General features: G+C 36.7%; 1 non-coding gene across 1 annotated transcript; it reads left to right on the forward strand.

The window, feature by feature from the left end:
- Positions 1–3,110: 3,110 nt before the first annotated feature.
- On the forward strand, positions 3,111–3,217 carry LOC111540667. Its single transcript, XR_002731045.1, has one exon. It is a non-coding gene; the product is annotated as a U6 spliceosomal RNA (small nuclear RNA).
- The last annotated feature ends 1,065 nt before the right edge of the window (positions 3,218–4,282 follow it).

Below are 4,282 nucleotides of genomic sequence, written 5' to 3' on the forward strand. Positions count from 1 at the left end.
TATGTTAAAGGAGAATGCTGAACTTAGGAAACCCAAATCTTTTGTAATCGGTGGTAAGAAGGCCTATCATTTTACTACAGAGGGAACAATTATCTTTATTATATTAAAGAGTAAGCATAAGCAAACCTATTCTTTCCTCTGGAGAGTGGTACAGTCCTCCAGAGGCTGTTCATATTGTATTCTTGAAAAGACAGTCCTGAAAAAGGAAGAGCAATACCTCACTCACAATCTATGTAGAAAAGTAAAAGAGAAATAGAGGTTTGTTGTTTTCTACACTATCTTGACTTCTGGCAAATTTTCCCCTGAGGATGCCACTCTGTTGGTGACTGTGATTAGTCTGGCAGAGGCTGGTAATTAGTGTATCTAATTGGTCTTATACAAGCATTTAATTAAGGCTACTACCAATAGGATTCAAATCAGTGGTTGTTGACCTTCTGTGTTGAGCTTAGCTATGCTTCCCAGGGTCCAAGAACCAACAGAAATAAAAGTCATAAACCATTACAGTCTATCTTAAAAGGCCATGTGGCTTTCTTCTTAAGTTTCTGTATTGATGGTTCCAGTTGACCTGGGACATTAATACAGTTCCAAAAGCAATTGCACAGACCTCATCTTGGTTTGCAACTATCTATCCATAACAACGCTGGCCAGTAAATTGAGCTGACCTGATGACTTCTAGGACTAAAGTGGTATCATTGACTACTTCAGCTAACGTGAGAAACAAATTTCATACCACTGTTTCTATTTGAATGACCACACTATAGGGACAACTGCTTACAGAGTGTGCAAAAATAACAAGTCAATTATCCCTCCAGTTAGCTCCAATTATCCAGGTAGCTCCTCCAAGTAACCATGTGTAGTTTCATTTTAGAGAGGTTGCTATGGTCATCTAAAGATTACATTATAATCCATTGCTGGTGTTTCCTTTAACACTGGAAAATCTCTTATGACCACCGCTAAGGTGCAAGTTGCAGTGTTTTTGGGAGGGAGGGAAGTTAATGTCTGGCTTTCAAACAAGAAGTACAGTCCCAAGGGTGTATGTGGTACCACTGGAAACAAAAGTTTGCTAACAATTGTTGGTAACCTCCAAGTAGAACCTACATCAGTAGGGGCAGAATTTTATAGTGTCTTCAACATGACCTCTTGGCCAGCTGATAAACTGTAAGATTCTTAATTCAATTTGAATAATTGAGTCTAGTCTTGATTTTTGGAAGGATTTCCTGAGGGCACTCAGCCCAAACTGTCCTATATATTTGTGCCACCAGCTGGGTGGCATTTGTCCAACCCATGAGTGGTTGAGTAGTGGCTATGGGAATGGGAATAGAGAAGACATCTGGAGATACTGATAGGTTTTGCCTGAGAGGTTCAGGAGTTGGGGTCATCCTCTGGTGTTTGGCAGATTTCTTGGAAGGATTAAGGGAAATGGCTATCATAAAATAGCATCAGTGGGGTTGAGAGTTGTGATTAGACAGACCCATGAATTAATTAAATTCTAGACACTTACAATGGTTTAGGAGAGAAACATCTTGTTTTTAGTAATGACGGTGGCTACAAGATGTTTTGATGAAAGATCGTTAATGCTCCACTTACTCCATACCTCCAAGATGTAAAATGCCATTTTTCTCATATGCCTGGGTTGTTTGTTTCCTCCACTATTACTAAACAAACAAACAAGCAAATATGGCCAAATTCAATAGCTATAATTTTACTTCTTCTTCTAGTCATCTTCAATTTGCAACCAGATACGGAGGGAATGTGTGTGAGAGTTAAAGGAAACGTTTATAAAATTTATGGAAACACACTATATCATTTATCTTACTTTGCTTGAGCCAATACAGGGAGACTCAGTGAGCATTGTACTCAACATAATAGTGATTATTTTTATGATGTGGGATCATGTCAGTCCAACCAGAGAATGCAAGTGGCTGAACTAGAATTAAATTGGAATTCTCTGGGCCCCCTTAAAGTGTATAACAAGAAGACCAGCTTCAGTTTGTCATTAGAGAAAAAAAAAAAAAGTATCATGCTCAAAAATAATCAAGACACAATCTTACAATCTCAAAATAGGTCTATATAATTCTTCAATACTTTCATCCCATTCATTACCCAGAAAGTCTCTAAGAAGAGGTGATTCTTTTCTAGGGACAGCTGAAATTAGTGATTAAAGTGTCTTGTCAGGATGTGTGGACCAGGAGACAATGAGGGACATAGAACCATAAACTTTTAGAGTCAATTTTTGATAAGCCTATATACATGCTCAACAACATCAGATGCCTATTGATGGCAGTGAATTGAGGGTCCATTGAATACTTCGACTTTTAGTCACTTGTCAAGTTTTTATTTTGTAATAAAAAGTGTACCATTATCAGTCCTAATCATCTGGAGAGCCAAACATATGACACAGATTAGTTCCAGTGGTCATAACTGTGTGGCCAGAGTTAAGTGATTAGTTGAGAAGTGCAAAACATAACAAGAAAAAGTGTCAGTTTGCAATAAGGCATCACCAATAGCTCTGAGAGAGAATCAAAGGGTTGTTAAATTCAATCTGCTAGCAGTAGATGGGAGTAACACTCCATGCAGCATGACATCTCTCATTAGGAGACAAGTGTTTTAAACAGGAAGTTACAAGGGAAATTAGAAAATAAGATGAAAGAAAATGAAAACACAACATTCCAAACTTATTGGATGTAGAGACAGTAGTACTGAGAGGGAAGTTTATATCTGTTAATGTCTATATTAAAAAAGGAGAAAGTTTAGGTTATTTTGAGATAATCTAACTCACACCTTAAACTGCCTCCTTCCTTCTATTTGCTTTGTGGAGTTGGGGTAGATTTCTGTTGAGGCAGACCCTGTGGGGTCATTCACACCAGAGGATGACCCCAACTGCCAAAGCAAATAGAAGGAATAGAAGGAAGGATATAACAAAGATAAGAGTGGAAATTGATGAAATAGAGACTGAAAACAAAGATGATATTTAAAAACCCAAAAGTCAATTCTTTAAAATATCTACAAAATTGACAAAACTTTATTTAGGCTGATCAAGAAAAGAGATAAAGCAGACTCATATTACTAAAAGCAGGAAGGAAAGAGGGTATATAACTATTGACCTTAGAGAACTAATGGTGGCAGTGCATATACTAAAACTGGAATGATACAGAGAAGGTTAGCATGGCCCATGCGCAAGGATGACATGCAAATTCTTGACCATTTTATATAGTTACATAATGGTAAAGGGTTCAATTCCATAAGAAGACCTCACTATCCTAAATATATATGGACATAATAAAGGAGCACCCAGATTCATAAAGCAAGTTCTTAAAGATCTTCAAAGAGACTTAGATTCCCACACAATAATAGTGGGAGACTTCAACACCCTGCTGACAGTATTAGACAGACCATCAAGTCAGAAAATTAACAAAAATGTTAAAGAGCTGAATTCAACACTGGACTAAACGGACCTGATAGACATCTACAGAACTCACCACCCCAAAACAACAGAATATACATTCTCCTCATTGCCACATGGCACATACTATAAAATTGACTGCACAATTGGATATAAAATAATCCTTAGCAAGTGAAAAAGAACCAAAATCACACCAACCACTTCCTAGGACCACAGTACAATAAAAATAAAATTCAAGACCGAGAAAATTGCTCAAAAGCATACAATTACATGGAAGTTAGACAACCTGCTCCTGAATGACATTTGGGTAAACAATGAAATTAAGGTGGAAATCAAGAAGCTCTTTGAAAGTAATAAGAACAAAAATACAATATACCAGAATCTCTGGGATGCAGCTAAGACAGTGTCAAGAGAAAAATTTATAGCACCAACTGTCCATATTGAACAGTTAGAAAGATCTCAAATTAACACCATAACATCACAACTAAAAAAACTAGAGATGCAAGGCAAACCAATCCCAAAACTAGCAGAACAAGATATAGAACCAAAATTAGAGCTGAACTGAAGGAGACTGAGGTATGAAAAACTATTCAAAAGATCAATGAATCCAGGAGATGATCCTTTAAAAGAATTAATAAGATAGATAGACCACTAGCTAGACTAAAGAAGAATAAAAGAGATATCCAAATAAACACAATCAGAAATACAAAGGAGAAATTATCACTGACCCCACAAAAATAAAAATAACAATTGGAAACGATAATAAACACCTCTATGCACAAAAATTAGAAAACCTAGAAGAAATGTATACATTCCTGGACACATACATCCTCCCAAGACTGAAGAAGGAAGAAGTTGAATACCTTAACAGATAAGTAA

This window comes from Piliocolobus tephrosceles, chromosome 10 (genome assembly GCF_002776525.5).
Source record: "Piliocolobus tephrosceles isolate RC106 chromosome 10, ASM277652v3, whole genome shotgun sequence".
NCBI classification, from domain to species: Eukaryota; Metazoa; Chordata; class Mammalia; order Primates; family Cercopithecidae; genus Piliocolobus; species Piliocolobus tephrosceles.